Source organism: Hyaena hyaena, unplaced genomic scaffold (assembly GCF_003009895.1).
Source record: "Hyaena hyaena isolate Hyena2069 unplaced genomic scaffold, ASM300989v1 scaffold_47, whole genome shotgun sequence".
Classification (NCBI taxonomy): Eukaryota; Metazoa; Chordata; class Mammalia; order Carnivora; family Hyaenidae; genus Hyaena; species Hyaena hyaena.
Window position 1 is genome coordinate 2,445,525 of NW_024080679.1, and position 25,603 is coordinate 2,471,127.

The 25,603-nt window shown below is 45.8% G+C and overlaps 1 protein-coding gene across 1 annotated transcript in view; it reads left to right on the forward strand.

The window, feature by feature from the left end:
* CCBE1 (collagen and calcium binding EGF domains 1) overlaps window positions 1-25,603 on the forward strand; it is a 235,260-nt gene that overhangs the window by 160,564 nt on the left and 49,093 nt on the right. The window lies entirely within an intron of this gene.

Genomic DNA, 25,603 nt, shown 5'->3' on the forward strand with positions numbered 1-25,603 from the left:
ACCAAGTTCTTAACTGTTTCCAAATATTAATAAAAATTTTAAGTCGTAAATCTTTTAGAAGTCTTAAGACGGGAAAAGGAGGATGTCTGTATTGATTCAAATGCCTGTCAACCTAATTTAGAAATAACCAAAGAGAATGTTTAACCAGACATGTTTTTTTCCCCAAAAATCATATCAGTTTAGTAAACATGTTTTTTCACTGCCCGGCGTCTACTCTCTCTTCCTAGTGATGCCATCCTAATTTCGTTTTGGAGAAATTGTTCTTTCCCACTCTGAGCACATCAAGTGGCATAGACCTCCCACACTGGTCAGGGTCTGTGGCTAAGGGGTGAGCCAAAGCATTAGCCCCAGAATCACAGGGCTTGGTGCAGAGATAAGCACATGACCCACTTAGGGCCAGTGGGAGAGAGTAAATCCTAGGACTCGCATGCCAGTGTTGTCCTGTGAAACATAAGACCCTTGAACCTGGTAAATGAAGGATGTGTGGCTCGGAGCCGCCCAGCAGACCCAGAAACAACAGGATTGAGAGAGGCATCCTGATGGTGCTTTTCACCCCCTGGAATTAGACCATCCCTTAAAGTAAATCTTCCCAGTTGTCTGAGCCAGTAACTTCCCTCGCTACTTATTCTCGTCTGGGTTAAATTTTCTTTCAACTCAACGGACACTAACTGGTATAGAAACTGGATATGTAAGTACAGTAACCAGTCAGATATTGTCGCAGCTGATCCCATACTGTGTTGCTGTGTCCAAACTCCTCCTCTTTCTTGCCTTGTTCACCTTTATGCTCTGCAGTGTAAGGTGCACCTTGGCCATGAAGCATTTAGAGAAAGTGGATGTTTGAAAGCAGTGCTGAGGAGATGACTTCTGAGGATGCATGCCTGTGCACGTGAGTTCTGGGAACAGGGGTCCGGTAGGCAAGGCTTACTGATCCCACCCACCTCCATTAAAAATTGTTGTTCTAGCACCACAGGCATTAAAGAGTCAATTTTGACCATTTCTAAGCAAAAAGTCTTCCAGTATTCTTGTTCTTCTGTCAAATCAGCTCGCTTTAGCAATTTCACCTTGACCTCCTCTATTTGTCAAGGCTGATCTGTGTTTAAAGTGTGGGAATTAGTGCATGTGTGGAAATTTCATCCTCAATCCCTTGCTGTTCTTCACTGAACTAAAAAGCCTCATCTTAAAATAAATGTTCCTTTTCGGGGCGCCTGGGTGGCTTAGTCGGTTAAGCGTCCGACTTTCGCTTGGGTCATGATCTCGCCGTTCGTGGGTTCGAGCCCCGCGTCGGGCTCTGTGCTGACTGCCAGCTCAGAGCCTGGAGCCTGTTTCAGTCTGTGACTCCCTCTCTCTCTGACCCTCCCCTGCTCACGCTGTCTCTCTCTCTCTCTCCTAGAAATAAATAAAAACATTAAAAAAAAAAGTTTAAAAAAAAAAAATAAATGTTCCTTTTCTCTTCTCAAGTAGGAGTATTCCATACCTTGGTACAGAAATTAGAAAACACTGATAAATCCAAAATTAAAAAATGGAAGTCACCATAATCCTGTCACACAAAGAAAACATCAATTGACATTTAGACTGGGAAACTTTATGGCTATTAAAAAATAGGATTATGTAGTAATTTCTGTTTATAGTCTCTCTTTTTCCATTACTAATTTGACCTCCCAGTTCATTATATATTTTACAATGACATTTTAAAAATCTCAGAGCTCCATTATGTGTATCGTCACTCATTGTTATTTAGGCTGCTTCTAAGTTCTGTTCCTTTCTATAACAGTACGAAGAACATTCTTGAATGTGTGTACTCCATCGCCTTATTAGAGTAAGTTCCTAGATATTTGAGTTTCCTGGGTCATAGGGAGAACCAGATCTTAAGGATTTTTCTCTTAAGTTGTCCTCCAGAAAGTTTATACCAATTTAACTTTCCAACAGCGTAATAGGAGAAGGCTTCTTTCTTCATATTCTCACTCCTTATCATTTGGGAAAAAAAATCCTCTTACATCTTTGCAGTGTTAACACATATATAAGATTTAACATCATTCTCCCGTGCGGGACTGTAAGCTTTGTGAGGGCAGTGTCAGATCTCTTCTGCCAGTACCTCCCACGATGCCTGCCACACAACAGCAAATCTTGGTAAATTTACTCTCAGTGAATCATTGATGGATAGATAAAAATGTGTGTACGTGTATGCATGTGTGTATATATGTATGTGTGTGTATCATTTAGGTTTGCATTTCAATGAGCCTAAAACTTTGTGCTGTTGATAAACTCCAGAAACTTTGGAGGACAGACTACATAAAACTGAAAGTAATCCCATCTCCATCACAAATGTGACACGTGATGGAGTGTCCCTGTTATAACTGCTCAGCTCTTGCTGAGCGCTAAAACTAGGTCTGATTATAAAGTACCGTGTCTACTTTCTTTTGTTCCCTCCTCATGCTAACAATCCTACAAGTAAAAGAGCGTGGGTTTCTTTTTTTATTTTAGAAAATTTAAACATTTAGAATTGTTTTTAATTGGAAACAAAGACTCTAGGAAGCCACACATCCTCTAGCATAGTCATAGTTGTTCACAGAAACAATGGTGCATCCATAAGGACTCCGTTGTTCTCATATTTCATGTATCAATTTGCCTGCAATTCCATGGTGTCTTTTACTTCATTCCTCTTAGTGTGCTCCTTGTCAAGTATGTCTGAGGACCTCAAAGCTGGTACTGATCTGAGGTGAGGTTCTTGGTAGAGGGACAAAGGACTAGTCAGTGACTGAGACCCAGGGAGAAGCCACTTCCAAAGCAGCCTGCCTAATCCGAGTTCATTTGACCTCTCGGAGAACTGTTCTATAACATTACGTGGACACGGTATGGGGTTTAGTTTGGGTTCCCCCAGAAGCCAACCCTGAGACCAAGACTTATATATGTGTGTGGTATATTGGAAGCTGATATGGGGGGACACTTTTGAGGCAGGTGGACAAGGGAGAGTGTGCTTAAAGTAAGTTACCACTCTGGGGCCCTGGAGCCTGATCCTGCTGGGAACTCTGGGAACAGTATAAAGTTAGAGACCAATCCAGGTTGAGGGCTGTTCCCAGGGAGCTCTTAATTCCAGCACATCCTCCTTCTCCTCCCTTTGGGTGGCCGTGCCAGCAGGCACGTGAGTTCTGGTAGCCAGAGAAGGCGCAGAAGCAAAGTGATACAAGCGCTGGCTGTTGCAAGTTGGGTGGGGCCCCACAGGCTTTGAGTGGGTCCCCGTGATAGCCGCTCAGCGTGTCTCCCTATAACCCCGTACCCACACCACGCCTCCACCGTTTGCAGGGAGAGTTACAGCTGCCTCATCCTGGTCTACCCACTGGCAAATAGGCACTTTTCACACACGGGCCTTAAACTACAGGAAGCATAAAGACAGAAGTCAGTATGATGGCCAAACAGGGAAGATCCATTAGCAAATGAGTTCGAGTTTTGTTTATAGTTGTGTTATGAATGGTTTGTTTTCTTAATCATGACCCTATAACCAAATGTGCGTAAGCACTAACTGAATAATGTGCCTGCTACTGGTTGAGAACCGAGTGATAATAAATACAGAAAGAGAGAGAAAGACTCCCAGATGGAGATCTGGTCAGCCGTGCTGGAATCCCCATCTATCAGCCACTCCTCAGAGTTGAGCTTTTTGTTTTATTCCTCCTAATTAGTAATTTGCAGGGACTGGGCTAGCTGACAGGTAAGGTACTATTAGTGTCCTTCTCCCTCCCCCCAAAAGATCTCTGTAGACTAATAATTCATGGATTTATTTTCTTCCAGCCTGGGTGATGTTTTGTTTTGTTTTTTTAGCAGAGTTGACAATGTTCCATTAGTTTTAGGTGTACAGCATAGTGATTCAACAACTCTGTACTGTGTGCTGTGCTCACCACAAGTGTCACTTCTGTCACCATGCAACACTATTACAATATCATTGGCTATACTTTCTATATTATATGTCCCTCTGTATTTTTGCTTTGGTTTCCCTTGCCTTAGGAGACATATGTAGAAAAAATGATGCTACACCATTGTCAAAGAGATTACTGTCTATGTTCTCTTTTAGGAGGTTTATGGTTTCAGGTTTCATGACTTACAAACATTCAAACATACTCCTTTTTTTCTGTGACTTTTTTTTTTTTTTTTGGCTGGGTACAGTATACTTTGTTGATGGTACATGACAAGATAGGGGTTCCCAAGCCCATCCCCTTCTGCAAGGGATCTGGGATGGAAACTGTAGCACTCAAGAGACTCTCAGTGTATTGGGGGATAAGTAGGAGCAAGGACTCCCCAGCAGCTGAGGGCCTCTCTCTTCCTCTTCATCTTGCTGGGGCTGGTGGCCCAGGGGTCTACTACTCCTTGGAAACCATTTGGACCATATGGTCTACCACCAGTTGCTGTAGCCAAATTCATTGTCATCCCAGGAAATGAGCTTGACACAGTGGTCATTGAGAGCAGTGCCAGCTCCAGGAGCGAAGGTGGAAGAGTGGATGTCACTACTGAAGAGGCAAGAGACAACCTTGTCCTCAGTGCAGTCAAGCATGCCTTTGGGCCCTCCAATGCCAGCTTCATGACCATCATGAAGTCATCATATTTGGCAGCTTTCTTCAAGCAGCAGGTCAGATCCATGACTGACATGTTGGGGGTGGGGACACAGAAGGCCGTGCCAGTGAGCTTCCCATTCAGTTCAGGGATGACCTTGCCCACAGCCTTGGTAGTGTGAAGCAGGGATGATGTTTTAGGCAGCCTCTTGGCCATCATGCCACAGCTTTCCCTGGGGGGCCATCCACAGTCTTCTGGATGGCAGTGATGTCATGGACTCTGGTCATGAGTCCCTTCACCAAGCCATCGTTGTCACAGATGACCATGACCGGAAGGACCAGGAAGTTAATGGTACAAGAAGCATTTCTGATAATCTCAAGGGAGTTGTCATTTCATGGTTCATGCCCATCTTAAACATGGGGGACATTAGCAGAAGGGGCAGAAATGATGACCCTCTTGGCCCCACCCTGAAGTGAGCCCAGTCTTTTCCATGGTACCAAAGACCCCAGTGGACACCACGGGATACTTAGCAATAGCATCACCCCATCTGATGGTGGCAGGATCTCACTTCTGGAAGATGGAGATGGGTTTTCCATTGATTACAAGTTTCTCATTCTCAGCCTTGATTGGGCCATTGAATTTGCTGTGGGTGGAATCATATTGAAAAACATAGACCACGTGGTTGAGGTCAGTAAAGGTGTTATTGATGACAGTATCCACATTGCCAGAGTTAACAGCAGCCCTGGTAATCAGGCACCCAATACGGTCAAATCCATTTACTCTGACCTTTACCCTAATGTCTCAGGGATACAGCTGGCACTGCACCAGAAGATGCAGCTCTCTGTCAAAAGGGGAGGAGCAGAGAGCCTCCTGCGACTTATTCAATAATTGGAAGTCTGTATCTCTCACTCCTCTTTACCCATCTTGCCCATTCTCCTACCCCTCTCTCCTCTGGCAACCATTAGTTTGTTCTCTGTATTTATAGGTCTGATTCTGCTCTTTGTTTATTTATTTCTTTTCAGCTTCTACATATAAGCAAAATCATATGGTATTTGATTTCACTTATCATAATATCTTCTAAGTTTACCCATGTTGTCGCAAATGGCAAAAACTCACACCTTTTTACGGCAGCATGATATTCGTGTGTGTGTGTGTGTGTGTGTGTGTGTGTGTGTGTACCACATCTTCTTTGTCCATTCATCTGTCAATTAACACTTGCTTCTACATCTGAGCTATTGTAAATAATGTTGCAATAAAGATAGGGATGTATATATCTTTTTGAATTAGTGTTTCCATTTTTTCGGAGTAAATACTCAGTAGTTAATGGGTTATATGGTGTTTCCATTTTTAATTTTGAGGAATCTCCATACCATTTTCCACAATGGCTGTACCAATTTACATTCACATTAACAATGCATGAGGGTTCCTTTTTCTCTGCATCCTCAGCAACATTTCTTATTTCTTGTATTTTTTATTCTAGCCATTTTGACAGGTGTAAGGTCAATATCGCACTGTGGTTTTCATTTGCATTTCTCTGATAATAGTAATGATGAGCATCTTCCCATGTGTCTAATGTCTTTGGGAAAATGTCTATCTAGCCTCTACCATTTTAATCAGAATATTGGTTTTTTGGGTGTTGTAGAAGTTCTTTATATATTTTGGATATTAACCCATTATTGGATATATCATTTGCAAATATCTTCTCCCGTTCAGTAGGTTGTTTGCTTTTTTGTTTTGTTGATGGTTTCCTTCATTGTGTAGAAATCTTTTGTTTTGATATAGTCCCGAAAGCATATTTTTGCTTCAGTTTCCTGTGCCTTAGAAGAACTATCTGGACAAGTATTGCTTCAGCTGATGTCAAAGAAATTACTGCCTATGTTCTCCTCTAGGAGTTTTATGGCTTCAGGCTTTCTGACATACAAACATATTCAAATTAAGCCCTTAAATCATGCAAAAGAACTTTGGAAGATTTTCACCAGAGAAATGGATATGATTCTAAAGAAAGAACCTTTTTAAAGATACCTTTGATATTTTGAAATCCAATTTTCCCTAAGAAGGAAGTATACATGTTAAGGAAGCAATAGAGGTTGAAAACTCTCTGAGTTCTTGACATATATGTATATGGATGCGTGTGTGAGAGAGAGAAAGATTAGAACAGTGTCTGGAACAGAGTAAGCACTAGATGTGTTGGCTATTCTTATTGTGTTTCAGCATACTGACTTGCATCCAAGATCCTGAGAAGACCCCCCAAAGGAGAAGCTTATCATACTACTGAGGAATTGTGTTTTTTAGAGCTACCATGAGTGTATCCTCAGAAAAATGTTGCAAACCACCAGGAGGGCCCAGGGCTTTTATGAACCTACTGTTTTATGTTCAAACCCACGGAACAACATCTCCTTTCTTATGATGCTGATCACAGGTCTAGCAACAGGGGTGCACGCAAGTTGCCTCTGTCCTACCCACCTTCCCCAGAGAAGTGCCCTGCCTGGTTCAGAACCATGGACAGTGTTATGGGCAGCACTATTCCCCTGCCACCCAATAACCTGCACATGCTGATACACATCTTTTCTAACCTTTGAAACTCCCTCACCCCCTTGACCATGTATGTTGTGTTGTCAGGAAGCTATCCATCTCTCCCAAAGTCAAGACCTGTGCCTTTCAGTGACTGTGGCTCCAACCCCCTGCCAACCTAACGGCTATTGGCTCACTAGAAAAACTGAATGCTCTGAAAGTCCACTTCTTTGCATGTTTGCTGTTAGGAACATCTGGTTTTAAGCGCAATGTATAAATGACTCTAGGAAGAAAGGAACAGAACTTATCAAATGTTTTCACCTAATCAGTGCATGCATACTCAGTCTTAAAATAGGGCTTCTATACAACCAGTCACTATGGGGTTCAAGATACTTGATGGGTCAAGAATAAGACAACAATGTGCCTTATAGGGGAGTCAGTGAGTTTCGGTTTAAGGTGTATATAGGTTATACATAATGCTTCTACGACACTACATTCTTTATATGTAAATTAATGACTATTTTTTAACTTGAAGCAGAGCCCAAAAAATCATCACAAATGCTTACCCTTCTTAGTACAAACAAGTGAAAATTCTTATTACCCCAACAGAAGGTAACCCTACCCCAATGAAGCCAAATTGACCCAAGAATACCAAATGCCTGATTCCTTACAATCAGCAACAATGGAAAAGAACAACTTGTTTATGAGTGAACCAATTAACTGTAGTGATACAGGCCATTCTCTGTGCCCTGTGCCCAGATGGGCCCTAGCAATCTCATCTACTCCCATTTTTGCAAAAATGAGGAAAGAGAAGCATAGAGGGCCAGTAGCTTGTGTAGTGCCAGAACCTCCTCTACTCCAGTGGCCTGTCTCAGCCACCATGGGAAAATGTGCATTCTTGGTATAGACGCTTCTGTCTTGTGTAGTTTATATGCTGGGCAACAGTGCCTGGGAAAACAGTGGTGGTCAGGTGAGCCGGCTGGCACTGGAAAACTTCACTGATGCTTGGTTTATTTCAAGATGACCCGAATATGAGATATTGGTAGGAGAAAAGGTCCCATAGTGCTTTCTAAGGAAGATCCAAGTGAAAAAGTTGAGTTTGGACACACGTTCTCTCCCTGAACATAGTGGTGTGGACAGCCATTGCAGACATTTACCAGTGCTTTCTCTGTGTTTTCCATGATAATTCTGGCAGCCACCTTGCAGGGTACTGTCCGTTCCCACTACATTTCGCTGTCAACCTGCCCAAGAGGACTGAGGACTGGCCTTCAAGGCATCTGGAGTCTCAGGAGCCAGGTCACAATGTGGAAACCAATCAAGTAGAAATGTGGTTAGCAAGCCAGGAAGGTCTGTGGTAATGAGCCAAATCATCTCGTAAGAAGAGAAACAGACCCTGAAGATGAGTCATAACAGGAGAGTAAACAAAGATAAACCTTGGTGACCCCCCCAACTTTCCTTTTCAGCACAGATCATTTTACCCCCTATCAGTGGAATGTTAATGACTTACATCCATCCCCTCGGTACCGTTGCAACAACAAACACGGGCAGCTGCTATCGGCCACTTGACATGTTTGCTGGCGCTTCTCATTTTCACTGGCTCTTTCTTATCCCTCAGCCTTAATGAAGAGTTATAGATGTTTGCATTCCTAACCACAGAGAGAAAAAGTAGAGGCCCTTCTGAAGAGGAAATGTTTGCCCTTGTTCCCTTTCCTTGGCAACGTGGCTCCTATAAATAAGGGCAATCATGCTTTACAAAGTTACTTAGAAGAAAAAATACAAATGATTCAAAGGCAAGCATGTACTTGGGCATTGCTTGCCCCATCTCCTCGGTCTCCTCTCAGACCTATAAAGTAGATCTTCCCATTCTGCCCATTTTGCAGATGAGGAAACTGAGATGTGGGGTTATTAGGCTAAGGCACAGCTGGAAAGAGGCAGAGGAAGATTTGAACTCAGGCAGCCTGTCACCTCAGCTTCTTTTCTCCTGTCTCCCTCCAGAGAGGATTTTTAAGGCCTAGAGAAGAGCAACATAGAGCCAACACAATTTTTAAGGTAATATTTTCCCAAAGGATCTGTTTTCTTACTATTTAATTAACGTTCAACAAACTTAAAGATTACCTTGGCCTTCTAACCTGAAATTGTGTCCAAGACAGGCTTTCTGGAGGGTCTGTGTTGATGATCCAAATGAACTACTGCTCAGAGAGAGAATCAGACACCGTGAGTGTCTGGGCTCAGAAACTCGGAACACAGTAGCTCTGAGAAGACCTAAAAACACATGGGCGGAGGAGACTCTTAACAGCCCAGTTTGGGAAATGATACCATTTATGGGAAAATTGCAGCTTAGGGCCCTTCTTAGGAAGATCTATTAGAGACCTGTTACTAAGATTGATTCTATGGATTCCTGAAACATTGGTCCTTAAATAAAATGAACCTGTTATTTGCATAACTGGAATACCAGATCGAAACTTTGGAAGCAAACATGTGGTTCACAGTGGCTCACAGGCACGTCGTGATGGTTGTGCCTTTCTTCCCCTGGGCCCGATTCTAGCTTGGCTTCCTCTTTCCACCCTTCTTTCTCTTGCACCCCCCACATTTTGCCCTTGTTCATGTATCACCTTATGCTACTTTATGTCCTCTCTGGAGAAAGCTAGGGCATGCATGAATTTAAAAAGTAACATAAATATCAGAACTTCCTGCTTCTCAGCTTTGCAAATGTAAAAGTCAAACCATGTGTATCTGAATCTGGCCCCTTGGTGATTGTAATTCCAGGTGTCATCCGTAAATACAGTTGAGCTAAAGTGAGGAGTAAGAAATTGAAATTATAGAGATTTATCGACCTAGGGAACTGTGGCCAAAACAACTTAAAATGACTCTACTCAAGTAGATGACTTTTCCTTTGCGTTTCAATGATTGAACACCAAAAGACATTCTGTGTCCGTGGCAAGGGTGCTCTGGGGTAAGGATTAAGTGTGTATTCTTTCAAGTCAGCAGATGCCACTTAGATTAGGGTTGCAGCCTTTTTATTTTATTTTATTTTTTTAAGAAAAGAAAAGAAAACATGCCTGAATTCCCCAAGGGAAGTCTGTATTCCATAGCAAACAAAGCCCTAGCCAGGAGCTACCCTTACACGTCTAGGGCTTCAACCTCAGGGTCTGAGCCAGCTGAAAATGTCACCCGTGGCTTTCCAAGTCAGACTAGCCCATTGGGTCACTGATCTTGGCTGCAATGAAGACTGGGCTTTGGGAAAACAAAGCACCAGATCAAAGCAGTGAGACCACTGTTCTCAAGTCAGCTTAGTGGGGAGGCCGTGTGTCCATTGCGGAGCTAGGAAAGGGGAACTCCAAGAGTCCAGGTACCATAATTGGCACTTATTAAGTGCCACTGTATACTGTACTACCTAGCAGCAGTCTGCTCTAGGTAGATGCTCTAAAGCATACAGAAGTGGTCCCTTGTTGATCTTACAGATTTGGGATAGGCTCGTGGTGTGGTGTGGGTGTGAAAGTTTTTTTGAAACGGATAATGAAGTGATGGCCCCATACCGGGTGGTGGTCATACAGCTGTTCTCGTGGTAGTTTCTAGTGGCCCAGAACTCCAAGCTGCACTTGTTGGTGGAGGTCATCAGAGCCGTTCAGGTCCCTCATGCCCCCCAACAGCCAGCCTGTGGTGGTCTGAGCATGGCATACTTACCCCAGAGCAGAAGCGATCTGCCCCCTCCTTGCTTCCTGAGATGGTGTGGATGGCAGGAGCATGCATTGGAGCCAGTCAGACATGGGTCTAGATTCCAGCTCTGAGCCTCAGTTGCCTTACCTCTAATTCAGGGCTGTTTGAGTCAGGTCCTTTGACATGTTTCACATAGGTGTTGCATGGCCTCTTCCCTTTATTTTCACTCAAAGCATAGCCTTTACGATGTGCAAGGTCATTAGGGGTATCTTGTCTGCCACATCCAGGTTGACAGGCTTTCTTCTGCCACCAGAAGCTCGCACTGGCTCGATGCTTGGCCTGCCCAGAAAACCACCCCCCTCCCATGTCCCTGATGGAACAGAGTGCTGGCCTCCTGTCCCATCACCCGCCACCAGACTCCGCATACCTGACTGCAACGTCCGGCGTTGTTGACTGACTTTAGAGCTGGGTGTCCCTTCAAATTCTCCCTGGTACCTACACCTGTGTCACTTTTCAGTTCTCAACTCAAAAACCCCCACCTCTCCCTCTAGGAAATGTCATACTCTCAAAAGAAGGAAATCCTTTTCACCCTCAATCTTCTGTCCTCAGGGGGTGCCCTTGCTTCAAGAACGGGCTCTGCCATCTGCCCTTTCCCGGGCTGAGAGGAGGGTGGGACTCAGGGGAGGTGATGGGGAAGAGGTGAGTGCATGTGTTCTGGCTCCTTCCCCCCTCCAGTGAGGGCTGTGGACCTGCACTTCTTACCAGGGAGCCTGTTCCCCAAGCACATCTCTGGACAAGATTGATTCCTTTTTTCCCCCTCCACAGCCTGGCCGAATCTCATCCAGCAGAAAGCATGCTGGGAAAGGAGACCCCCGTAAAGGCTGAGGAGCGGTGGGCTCTTTCCTGCACGGCCCTGGGCCTGCCACAGTCACACAGGGATGCCCTCTATGCCTGTCTCACAGGGGGTCATCATGTTGCTCACACATTCTTTACTCCCATCTCTCTGATGGATGGTTTGAGGGTAGCAAAGTTTCCAGCTCTTAGAGCCACAGCTCCTCTGGCTGCCAGAAGCAGAAATCTACCTCGGGGGGAGTCAATTCATTCTAAGGCTACAGAGGAACCACCAAACCCAAGGACAGAATTTGAAGTCTGCATGAGCCTTGTGTGATGAAGAATTGGAAAGTCAAAGGCTAACGTTACTCTCTCTGTCTCGTTAAATGTCTGTTCATTCTCAGTGTGGCTTCATAGTCTGCACCCTTTGCCTATTCTATTTGACTATCTTCCTGTGTTTGTTCCCTATACATAAGCACACACACCCCCGCAAAAGGGTACCCCAACCTTAGAGTCAAGGGATGCCCTGCTCTGCTCCCCACCTCTCACTGCTGACATGGGTCCCCTGTCTGTGTGTTGAAACTCCTCAGCTAACTTGATTGGCTCAGCCCAGCTTATGGCCACTCTTCAAAGCCAGTGTGCACTGATGTGGGCCTGGAGGGGGTCTGAACTGTGATGCACTGGGAGCCCCTTTCAGGAGCTGTGAGAAGGTCAGGTTCCCAGAACTAGGATGTGACCACGTTTGTCATGATGATGACAATGACGATGACCAAATGTTATCGATTACAAGATACGGGAGGTAGCTTTCTCCCATTGTATCCAGGCAGCAGTGAGGATATTTTTGTAATGTCTGCAAGCACTCTAACCGCAAATGTGCTGGCATCACAGTTGCTGCTTGGGAAAAAGCCCTGGAGACCCAGTAAAGCATTACTCAGTGGATACAGTTGACCCGTAATAGAACCAAAAGGTTATGGGTGGGGCGGGGGTGGTGAATCTGATGTCTTCAGCATTCCTGGAGTCGGAGTCACAAGTAGGTTCTTGGTACCCAGAGTACTAATTTAAAAATGCCACACCACCAATGCTCCCGTGGCACAAAGGACGTTTTATGGTAAAGAATGGGCACCGGGGACTCTCTGTTGATAGACTGATTCTGAAGAGTCACGCTTCATATGTTTTAAGGCCAACTTCATCAATCTCTTCCGTTACCTTCTATGCATACTCACATACATGACCTATGACAATCTGTGTCTAACTAGGATTAAAAGAACTGTTTTAGTAAGCATCGAAGAATTTCAGTGATAGAGCATTGTGACGGAGTTTAATCAGCAACTTAAACTGTCATACAAAATAATGGTGAGGCTTACAACTGCTTAAGTCTTGCAACTCAGTGAAATATAGTGACATCAGCAACAGTAGGGGGTGATTTGACCAAGGATTTGACCACATAGGACTTTACAGTCCAGAGCAGGCAGTTTGGAATTTTATTCTGTATGCAGTGGGATGCCATTGACGGGGGATGACCTATTTTAAAGGTCATCCTGCTTGCCAGGAAAGCAATGTCCTATAGGTAATAAGGAGAGAAAGCAGAGAGACCAGAGGCTGGTAAGTATTGGGGAACTTAAAGATCAGGGAGGGGAAAGGGTTAGAGCAAAGTTGGAGAAAATAGAATTACATCCTAACGAGCCTGTCACTTGTAGGGCACACAGTATGGTAAATGGCCCCCACCTTCCCTACCACTCACCCAGCAGCGAGAACTGATGGTCACTCAGAAGAATATATGGCTGTCCCTCTGCAACATAAGTGGCTTTGCTTCCCAGATACTTGTGTCTTTCATAATCCAACAAGTCCGTGGTGATGGGGGCTCACATTTCACAGTGTGAACTCCAGCAGCGCCGTGGCCTGGTGTTTGGGTTCATGGATTTTTCTCCTGGCTCCCACCCCTGGCAGCCCAGCAGACTTGTACAGCACAGTTCACACGCTTCCCCCCTTCCCTAACCTGCCCCTTCGAAAACCACCATTCCACTGCTCGGGAAACATGCCGGGGCACTTAGACAATTATTTCTTTTCTCACCCAGCTCATTAATAATGACATTCCATAAATCAGCCCTATCTAAGAATACTTTCAGAGCAATGGAACCATCTGGATTTCAGAAAGGTCATTAGAAAGCACACATGAAATAATTTTTCCTCATCCCCTCCTGTATGTATCTGGCTCGTTTCCACTAAACACTGAAGTTCCCCCTTTTGTATGGCATTCTTCTGCAAACTTAAGAAATGTGCTAGATTGCATACATGTCCAAGATCTCATGGTTTCAGCGTGTGTCCATGAGGGGTGCTGGTTAAGGACCAAATTCTTTGTTGTTTTTCCTTTTTTTTTTAAATCCCCTTGTATTAATTGCATTCAAAGTAAACGTGTTAGCATTTTATTAGTATTTACCACACATCTATGAAAGCCCAGCAATAAAAATGAAAATAAAATTGCTGGATCGTCCTGAGCGTATTAAATGATAGCAAATAATTTATAGATCATATCATTAAGATTCTTGATCACACTAGATTACTATCCATTATAGCTCCTGCAAAGTGTGCATATAATTTGTCATTCATGTTTGTATCTTTACATATATAACTTTTTGATTAGCTTTTGATTTGGACCTTATCAGTGCCCCCAAGGTGGCTAAAGTGTTGATAAATCCAGACAAGACTGGCATCTGCCTGCTGTGGCCAGTTTCTCAGTCTACTGAGGATCCAAGACAGTTCGGGATTGGTACAAGCACTGATTATAGGTTTGGTTGTTTGGAAAAAGCATGGTCTGGAAGTTTATTTCTGCTTTTGCTTAGACCTAGAACGGCTGGGCAAAATCACTGGCTTTAAGAGACAAGGAGAATGATGGGGCACATGGGTGGCTCAGTTGGTTAAGCGTCCGACGTCAGCTCAGGTCATGATCTCACTGCTTGTGAGTTCCTCCCCCATGTTGGGCTCTGTGCTGACAGCTCAGAGCCTGGAGCCTGCTTCAGATTCTGTGCTTCCCTCCCTCTCTGTTCCTCCTCTGCTCACCCTCTCTCTCTGTCTCTCTCTGTCTCTCTCTCAAAGCTAAATAAACATTAAATATATATACACATATGTATGTATACATATGTGTATACACACACACACACACACACACAAAAGAAAGAGAGAGAGAGAGACAAGGAGAATGAAAATGGGGACCATGTGATGTGACCCAGAAACCAACTGTCTATGTCTGTACTGCATGTAGTTAGAAACGACACACTAACTGCCCTTGAGTAGAAGGTGTGTGACTGCTATTCACTCTTGGCATTGTTAAGAGGCTAACTTTATGCCTGTAGTGTGCTAAGTGCTTTATGTACACTAGCTCTCCTTACCTTCCCTATGACTCTGTGAGGCAAGTTTCAAATTGCCATTTAACAGATGAGAAAACTGAGTCACAAAGAGGAGATACGTAACTTGTCCAAGGCCACACAGGTAGAAATGGCTGGACTCAAACTCTCACTCTGGTCTGTATGATGCCAAAGCTCGAGCTCTTGATTGCTGTGCTATATTTTCTTTGACTCAGAGAAACACAAACTACCATCGCACGTGGCTTTGTGGGTTAATCTGGAAAATAAAGATACAGGGCAAGAGGCAAAGGGTTACGGCCAGGTGTATACTTACTACTAATCACCAAGAAAATACGAGATTTGTAAGAATTTTGGCAAAGGCTTTCAGTCCACTTAGATGCATGAATGGCAGACCCTGGTGTACAGAGTGTAGGTGACTGTTCTCATCAGATAAAGGGACAAGCACGAGCACAGCATGAGGAGAGCACAGCAAAGGAAGTAGCTTGGCCACAGCAAGGTTCTCCTTGACAGGTGGCCGGAAATATGGTTGGAAAGGTAGAATGGAGTTGGAACGTGAAGATCCTTAGCAGCCAGGGGGAGGATTCTGGATCTGACCTGTGAGGATCTGCAGCAGAGGGTCATTGATAATTCAAACACGAGCATGGCACGAGGAAGACACTGTTGCCCTGACCGTGGCAAAATCGGAGGACCCGGGAACCTGGAGTTGAGGAAGCCAGTTCAGACTTTTCTAACCATTACCCAGTGTAGACAGATGTGGCTTTGACACAAGTGGTGGCAGTTGTAGAAGTGGAGAGAAAGGGTGAACAGAGGTACAGTGTCTTTATTAAAACCAACAGGTCTTGATATTCTGGGGCAAAGGGAATGAATTGGAGAGTTTGAGCCTAAATGGGTTAGAGAGGTGAGATGAGGAATTCCAAAGGGGATGTTGGTTTTGGAAAGAAGGTGATAGGATTGATCCTTGAATGTTTTGACTCTAAAGGATTGATGAGCTGTCTTGGTGAAGATTTCCCAGACTCGTTGGAAAGTGGGTCTGGAGCTGGAGAGAGAGGCTGCTATGGGAATCTCTGTTGCAGCAAAAGCTACCATGAAGGCTGAGTGTGGAGACAGAAGAACAAAGGGGCCAAAGAGAGAGCTTGAGTTAGAGAAACTTCAGCTAAGGAGGAACTGGTACAGGAGAGAGAGACCGACCTCTTACTTGTAGGGGGAGTAATAGTTACTTTACAGGAAGGAAAGACCTAGATTCATACCTCCCAGCTTTTTCATCCCAGAAGTTGTCATTGGGAGAGTGCATCTCATGCTGGTAGCTTTTGTCCACCTTGTGACCTCCTGCTCTGTGCCCGGAGGCTGGCCTGTGTGGCCCATGTCTCAGATCCTCTGGCTCCCTGTTGGGTATAACCAGTGAGAAGGCCCAGGTGGAGATGGGAGGGATGGAGGAAAGAGATTGAGGCTGTGACATTTATTCCTCTGGCTCCCTTCTTACAAGGCTGCCCCAGCCTGGCGCTCTCCTGCCCCTGAAGATCACTGCCCCACCCAGGGGCCTGCTTGGCACACAGTCTCCCACTGGACTCAGTTCTTCGCCCTCTTCTCATCCTTTTAGGAAGTGTGGGGGTATATTAGTTTCCTGGGGCCACCATGGCAAATTGCCACAAATTGGGTGAGTTAGCACAACAGAAATGTATTCTCTTAGAGTTCAGGAGATCAGAAATCTGAAATAAAGGTGTCATCAGGGCTGGTTCCTTCTGCAGGTTCTTAAGAAGAAGCTAGCCCATGCTCTTCTAGGAGCTTCTGGTACTTGCCAACAGTGTTTGGTGTTCCTTGGTTTGCAAACACATCACTCCAATCTCTGCCTCCATCTTTAAATGGTCACCTTCTCTGTCTTAGTGTATCCTTTTCTGCTTTTCTATCTCATACAAGGACATTACCATTGAATTCAGGGCCCACTCCAATCCAGTAATCTATCTTTACCTTATTTACATCTGTAAAGACCTTATTCCCAAATAAGATCACATTCTAAGGTTCCTGGGTGGAGGAGCAGTATTCAACCCACCATAGACCACAGCAGCTCCTATGTGGTCAAACCCTGAGTTTGCGCACTTGACCTCATGGTTTCCCTACACCCTGACCACATATTTGTCCTTTCATCTCTTTGTAAACGATCCCTTCTTGGGTTGTCCTAATTACATTTTATTTTTTAAGTTTATTTTTTGAGAGAGAGAGAGCCCACATGTGCATGTGCATGAGCTGGGGAGGGGCAGAGAATCCAAAGCAGCTCTACAGTAACAGCAGACAGCCAGATGCAGGGTTCGAACTCAAACTTTGAGATCATGATCTGAGCCAAAGTCGGATGCTTAACCGGCTGAGCCCCCAAGGTGCCCCTTTCCTAGTGGTGATGTGCCATCTGTTTCCACTTGGGACTCTGAGTGATGAATATTCCTTTGGTAAATTTCTTACCTTTTGTACAAACCTACACATATTAGAACTAACTCCTCATAAAAAAAAAAAAAAAAAAAAGAACTAACTCCTCATAGCTCCCTTTTTAGGCTTAGCTGCCAGGAAAATTAGCCTAAGCATAGAGCTCAACTATAGAAGCTTTCTTTAGCCTGACTTTCTGCTGTATTTATATTTTCCTTTGAAAGACTGCTATTTTGTTCTCATTTTAACATGTCTTTATAAGTTATTTTTAAAGATATGAAATTAAGTAATTTAGTAAGAAAGTGCTGGTTCTCCAAGTCTCCCTTTCCCTTGCCAAGTCGCTTACAACTCAAAGCTCATCCCCAGAGGAATCCATTTGTGCATCTATTTCTCACATTTCAAGGGATGTATAGTTGGCTCATCTAAAGCAGTATGTTTTGAACTCACACTGGTTGATCATGACCGAAAGTCGCTTTTCCCATGTGTGTAAGCCTGAGTTTGCGTATAATTGCAATCACCCATCTTTATCATGATGAACATGTCACAACACAGTCATCACAGCTTATGGCATCAGGCTCAGTTGACAGTAACTCTTACTGAGCCATGTCCCGGTTGTGTGTTTAGCTTGAGGATGCCACCATGTAGCCTTTGGGAAAATGAGGAACACCTCCCAATCATTGTTTTCAACTCTTAATAGTTTGTGACCCAGAGTTCTATACTTTTGCCCTTCACCTTCTACCCCACAAGGGAGCTTTCAAATAGTATCAAGATATCTGGCATTTTTCATAGAGTTATAGAGCTGGAAAGAGGCCATGTAATTCAACTAGTGTAACTCACTCCTTTTGCAATAAGTAAACAGGTCCGGAGAAGTGAGTCCACCACCCAGCGCCCCATGATGCATTTGTATTTCAACAGAGATGATGTTCCCAGCACTGTGCCCTATCCATTGTGATTTGCTGCATGTGACTTTTACAGGGTCTGAGTGGCCCACAGAACAGGTGCTATGGAAGTTCGTTGGGGGAGGAAGTCCCTTTCTGCTTGCCTCTAAGAGCCAGGGACAGTATCAAAGAAGAGGAGATTGAGATAAACCTTGAACCTAACCTCTGCCCAGGCTAGCTTCCACTTCTCGCGGGGAAGGCAGGAAGACATTGCAGACTCCATGTAATCTAGTCCACTTAACCCAGGTGCTACCTATTTATTTAATCAAGTGAGAATGGTAGCAGTCAACCAGAATTTTTGATTAGCCAAGGAAATTGTACTTTGGCTAAACAAAGAAAAAGGTAGATCTTCTAGAATCAGATACTGCTGTGAGTAGCGAGGGGTTACTGAGGAAACTACTTCTGAGTGGAATAAGTCTAAACTAAAATGTCAAACGTTTTTAGTTAGAATTTAAGTTTTTTAGTTTCCTGTGGCTATTCCAGGAATTTAGTGAAATCTGTGACCCTATAACATAGGAATTGTTAAGATTGATTATACCGAGACCCCCGTGCATATGTGGTCCGTTGTCAAAAATGCAATGATCTTTGCTTTTTATCCCCCTCCCCTGCCCCGACTTTGAGATTCTGTTTCTTCGATCAGTGAGTGAGTCAGCTTTGTAACATCCATCAGCATTTCCTTTCTGCCAGATCCTGGGGAAATTACAAAGATGGACAAGACAAGCCTCTTAACTGCTAGGAGCTCGTGGTCTGAGTGGAAGGACAAACATGTACACAGAGAGCTGAAGGAGGCAGAGAATTTTTATAGAGGGTCCTTGTGAGCTGGACATTGGGTGTGGCTGGTCACAGTAGGGAATGATAAAGACAGGGTGAGGCGAGACAACTTGTGCTTCACAAAGGATTGGACTAGAGCAGTATCCACCAGGATCCAAGGGTTGTTCTTGCACCGGGTTGTAAAACAGATATGCTTTAAAATATTTGCACTTGATGGGATGTGGGAAATACTGGAAGCGGGGAGATGAATTAAGCGGCTATAAAAAGGTAGGACTGGGGGAATTTTAGGTCTGAGCTATGGTAGTTGGCAGCGGGGATGGAGAAGAGAAGTGGATTCCAGAAACATTTCTGAGTGTCCATCCTGGCACCAGGGAGGGCTGTGTAAACAAGGTGATTCAGAACCCAGGCTTCTGAGGCAGGCTGATCCTGGTACCAATTCCAGCCCTGTCCCTTACTGTGTGACCAAAGCAAGTTGCCTAACCCTGACGTGCAGCAGGACGATGCCTCTGCCTGTGGCTAGCCTACAGAACACTCAGAAGATGGTCACGCGCTCTGTAAACGTTAGCTGCCGTTTCTCCTGCTGCTACTCGGACACCCAGGAATCCTGACTTCCGGCTGCTCTGCTGTTCTCAAATCATTTTCACTGTAGCTACCATTTCATGGCACACGAAGGTGCTTGATCTCCGCAGGGACAGTCTCAGTGCTCCCCCCACAGCCATCAGGGTAACCGTAGCATGGCAGCCTGTGCCCTGTGCAATCACAGGCTCATCCTCAGACAGAGGGGGCATCAACCCATCCCCTCAAAGAACAGCTCAGAACACTTGTCTTGCTGACAGTGAGCCAGGAGGCTGTCTTCACAAGCGAGAGGCTGCCTTGCCTCTACTTCTTTCTACCTGCCGATCGCCGTTGGTCAGTCTCTGTTCCTTTTTAAGGGGATTTATTATCCATCAGTGACATAGAATGTTATGCATCCTCTGACAGGCGAGAGCGCAAGACTGGAAAGGAGTCAGCAGTCCACCCCCTCGCCAGTGAGTTACGGCTGTTTGAGTCGAGCAGCCTAGCAACCGAGTCCCCGCAGCCCCAGAGCTCGGGTCCCTGCAGCTCCCCTCTGGCACGCCTCTCACTTCTGAAATGGAATTTATGGCCTTGTAGCTAATGTGCCTTTTTTCCATTCTTTCCTTTCTTTCTTTCTTTCTTTTAAAGAAATTGGAGTCACAAAGCCAAGTCCTGTGAGCTTGAGAATTCCAAGGGCGCAGAGTTGGGCTCAAGTTCGGCAGACGAGTGTTTAGCGCTGCCCTCTGGCTCACCTTTGTTTGGATAAATAATTGAAAGTGTGCCATTTACAAGGCTGGGGCCTCAGAGGCGCACAAGGGATCTGGCAGAAGCCTCCTTAATTGAAAGCAGGAGATAACCAACAACATTGCCTGTTCCCCCCCCCCCCAACCCTGGGAGGTTATGAGGGGGGGGGCTATTTTCTTTGGAATCCGTGTTCTTAGCCTGCCTGTATCAGAGGACAAACACATGCGACTCCTTACAAAACAAAGCAAACCATGTACCGTATCCCACCTGGGGACTGAGGCTGCCATCCCTTGGCAAATGTCTCATGAGCCCGGGCGATGGGGAAGCCTGGGCTCAGCGTTAGGGACAGCGCCCCATGTGGCTGGGGCTTCACCCCCAGAAGCTCCCCAGCTAGATGGGGGGAAGGACAAAAAAGCCACACTCTGATTTCGAGGTATGGTAGCTCTGGTTCTGGCAGAGTTTTAAAATACTGATTCCCATGGGGCACCCGGGTGGCTCAGTCGGTTAGGCGTCTAACTCTTGCTTTTGGCTTAGGTCATGATCTCCCAGTTCATGTGTTGGAGCTCCACATCGGGCTCCATGCTAACAGCACAGAGCCTGTTTGGGATTCTCTCTCTCTCTCTCTCTTTCTCTCTCTCTTCCCCATCCTCTCCCCCCTCCCCTATGTTTCTCTCTCAAAATAAACAAATTAAAATAGAAAGATACGGATTCCTTGGTGCCAATCCCAGAAGCTCTGATTCGATTATTCAGAAGTTGGGCCTAGGCACAAGTATTTTTATAATTTTTTAAATATTTGTTTTTGAGAGAGAGAGAAAGAGAGAGAGAGCAAGTGGGAAAGGGGCAGAGAAAGAGGGAGACACAGAATTCTAAGCAGGCTCCAGGCTCCGAGCTGTCAGCACAGAGCCTGACGTGAGGCTCAATCTCACGAGCTGTGAGATCATGACCTGAGCCAAAGTCGGATGCTTAACAACTGAACCACCCAGGCGCCCCTTCATTTAAAAAGAAAAGTTCTCCCGTGGATTCTAGCGTGCAGCCAGGATTGAGAACCACCGTTGTTTGGGCTTTTTTCCCTAGCTCTCCTGGGATGAGCTCAGGTAGAATGTGGACCAGTATCCCGCAGAACTGGCCTGGGTCTCAAGAAGGATAAATGGGCGTTACTCACCCTTCTGTCCTAATTCAGTGGCCGTGGGTCCAGAGCCAGGAGGGAGAAGGCGAGGCGGTGTTCCCAGGAGGGCAGTCCAGAACTTGGTCTCCAAGTCACCGTCAGGTCGATGCTCCCGCCAGCCGTCCAGGCCCTCCCGGGCTCAGGCCCAGGTCCTGCTAGTGATGGCATGGTTATTTCCACATCTGCATGTTTGTTTTGTTTTGTTTTCAGATCTTTTTAATGAGCGACTGTTGTGAGCCAGACACTATGCTTTGTACTTTAAGGACCGAAATCCTGGCTCTAACCCTTCTTCACAGTATGACCTTGGCCAGGATTCCTGCGCTGTCTGGCACTCGATTTCTTCACCTGTAAGACAGGGGTAATCACTGACTTGTCCCTCCACATGAGGATTCGATGGGACACCACAGGAGGCAGCAGTTTCTCACCTTGGGACTCACTCTGGGAAACCGTTCCTTACCCTTTTTGGATTTCCACCACCACAGGGACGAAGTCCCTGCCAGTGGTGAGAATAAAGTCTGTGGAGGCGTGGAGGCAGGTCCTGGCTATGCGACTTGCCCTTGCCTCGTTGGCTTCTGCTAGCGGGCGTGAGGGCACAAGGTCACACACGGAGAGGGAGCTCTGCTGTGCTGTGTCCACCACCATTGTCCCTCGAGGTTTTATCAGACAGCGGGTCTAAGCATAGTAGCCTCCTTAGAAAGGGGACCTGGAGGCTAGAAGGGTATGCTATGGTTGTTGGATGAACCCAGCTATTCTCTCTGGGTTTCCCCTGCTGGGAGGCTCCTAGAAGGATACTCAGGAGACCATGGCCTCCTTCAATAGAAAGAAGCCAACAAACCAAAGGGAAGTCACATACCTGGGACCTGTCTGCTCTTCCAGAAGGTCCCCAGTGCTGTCAGAGCTGCCACAGTGGGTAGAAGAAATGGTGGGCGGGGCGTTGCTGTGGCTGTCCCCCAGGGTGAGCCGCACAGGCAGAGACTGGCACTTCAGGCCGTCTTCTGGAATCTGTGGGAAAGCACTGCGTTCTGAGTCCAGCTGATCAGCACCGTTGTGGGCTAGGGCTGTGCTCTGGCTGGTGCTGACAGGGCAGCCTCGGGTCAGAGGGTCTGGGTGGTACCCAGCATAGTCTTACCTCACTTCCCTGCAAGTTCTCTCTTGACTGAGGACAGCCTCTGCTGGAGGGCTAAGTCCTACCTGTAGAACTGGGCTTTCTAGAAGTGGACCGTCATTCCATGATATGCACCCAAGATGGCTGCCTTCCCAGCTGTCCAAAGCCCCTAGAGCATCAATCCCTGGAAGATAGCGGCTCAGACAGTAAGTGTCTAGAGCAGTTAGACTGTGTGGGAAGGCCCCTCCCATCTACACCTGCTCCCCAGCCATTGCCCCATCTTGCTACCACGTATAAACACCCTTAGCCCCTGGGCAAGATGAGATCTCCACAGTGTGGAAGTGGTACCTCTGGTTCCATGGGCCACTGTTGAGCATGAGGAGACAATTGCTTCCCTGGTGTCATTTATGAGACCTCAGAAAGCAACCCCCAGTCCGTCCCTTGTCACAAGGCATCACCCCCCACCCTCCCCACGGTATCTGGGATTCTTTGCTTTATCACGATGCCCAGAAGTCCAACAAGGCTTATTCCTCTGAGTTGAACACAATCCCTTTTTAAAGTTGATGCCCTGAGGGGCGCCTCGGTGGCTTAGTCGGTTAGGCATCCAACTTTCGCTTAGGTCATGATCTCGTGGTTCGTGGGTTCGAGCCCCACATCGGGCTCTGTGCTGACTGCCAGCTCAGAGCCTGGAGCCTGTTTCAGTCTGTGACTCCCTCTCTCTCTGACCCTCCCCTGCTCATGCTGTCTCTCTCTCTCTCTCCTAGAAATAAATAAAACATTAAAAAAAAAATTTAAAGTTGATGCCCTGAGATATTCGTGTTTTACAGGGCCCAGGTCTTTTTATGCACTCTGGCTTGACTCTCCTCTCCAGTTAAAGGAGTCCTCTGTCACTAGACTTTCTAGCCGTGAGATGTTTAAGTCAACACTGAAGCCCCCAGGGCACGTTTTCAAGGTCACAGTTACTGCTCAATCACATGGCACTGTTTGTTCATTATCGCAAATGCTATACTTGGGGGGATAGAAGAAAAACAGCTCTCTCCAACTTCTGAGAACCACTTGGCCTGAGGTTATATCAGGAGACCAGAGAGATTAGAAAGCATTTCAGAGATCTGGAGGAGGGGCATCGGTTAATAATACAACAGCAAGGAGCTGGTCACCTGCATGAAACAGCAACACATTTATTTGTTAGTCTTATCATTTCTTTCTAATGCAACCCACAGAAGGATGTCTTTTGGCTGGGGGTAAGGAACCAGACCCTGGGGGAAGCCAAACAGAAGACGGGGGCCGACGCCCTGCCAGTGAATTATGCACTTAAAGTTGCCAGAGACAGTAGAACTTCCCTTGTTCTTTAAAGCACACTTACATTTAAGAATCGTGTTTTCTCCTCGGCTTGCTCTGCTCGGCCTGGGTACCCCTGGTTTCTCGTTTAAACTCAAGCTACAACTCTTTTTCAAGGTTACCAGTAAATAATTTACTACTCCCAAAAGCACCTGGACATTCATCTGTTATTGACAGAGTCCAGTTCTCTGTGATAGAGATAGACTGTGATAGGGCTGGGTCTACAGGTTAATAAGAACATTTATATTTAAACTACCCATGAGTGATTTCAGTACACAAAACAAATATTTGTCCTTTTGATAAAACACACAACAATCATGGAAACCCTACTTGCGACTAACACCCAAATCAAAAGCCTTTTGTACTCTTACTTCCCAAAATCGGATCATCCGTGTTCCCAGGATAACTAGAAAAGCACAAGATCTTGGTTGCGAAGAACAGAAGTGGCTGAAGAATAAAGGGAGTTGTGGTTCAGTTACTTGGTGTTAAAATGGGGGGTGAGGTGGAAGTGGGGGCCTCAGAAAACAGGGCAGCCCCGGGGGGGTGGCTCCGCCCTCACCCCCTCATGAAGTATCTGCTTCTCTCAGGAGTCTTGGCCAATGCCCAGTTTCCTCCCTCAACTCAGGGTTTCAGCTCACCAGTCTTTCCAGACCTTTCTGAGTTGCAGGGCCCCCGCTATGCCGCTGTGACCGGCTAGCCTACTCTCATGGTGTCTGTTAATGCAGAGCCCTGGACAAGAGCATGAGATGGGTCTGGCTCACTGTTTTGTCCCTGGAGAAATGGCCAGGTTGGCCGCCCTTGATCCACATGCCCCTTCCCAGTCTTCTCAACCTAGAGGGGCAGGAATGCTGCCTCCTGGTACAAAGTAGGGCCATGCAGTCTACCCAGTGAGAAGCAGCAATGGGTGAGGCAGTTCTCCTTAGGAAGTAGCCATGGACAAGCAGGTCAAGTGACTGACATTTCTGGTTCAAGGGCTACCTGGGTAATTTGAGGTTCTGGATAATGAAGCACTGCTATCTCCTACCATGTAACAAAACTCAAACAGCCTGTGTCCCTCATGCCAGGATAATGAGCACCTCTAGGAAAGATGCCCCAAGTGCCCTGTTTCTGTGGCCTTCCATTCTCTTTGCTGTCTAAATAGATCCAATCCCTCCTGCAAAATCGAAATCTAATTCACAGAGAATTCGCAGACCCTTCTGGTCTGGGCCTGCCCTATTCTGTGGTAATTTTTGATAGATGGAGTGTCTTTTAATACCTTGAATATTTTATTATTTTCAAAGGTTATGTTATAGTTGAACTGCTCTTACATTCTGTGTCCTCAGCGATTGTATCAGTTCTTTTTAATCTTAGGATTCTTTATATTTCCCAAGGCATCTATCACTGACTTGCCCAGAGTCAGGATTCAATTATTTTTTAATTCAGTGTAAGTTAATATGTTCTTTAATCTTCATGCCTTCCAATATCCTAGCAGTTTATCAAAATTGTTATAGGGGCGCCTGGGTGGCTCAGTCGGTTAAGTGTCCGACGTCAGCTCAGGTCATGATTTCGTGGTCTGTGGTTTGAGCCCTGCGTCGGGCTCTGTGCTGACAGCTCAGGGCCTGGCACCTGCTTTGGATTCTGTGTCTCCCTCCCTCTCTGTCCCTCCCCCACTCATGTTCTGTCTCTTTCTGTCTCT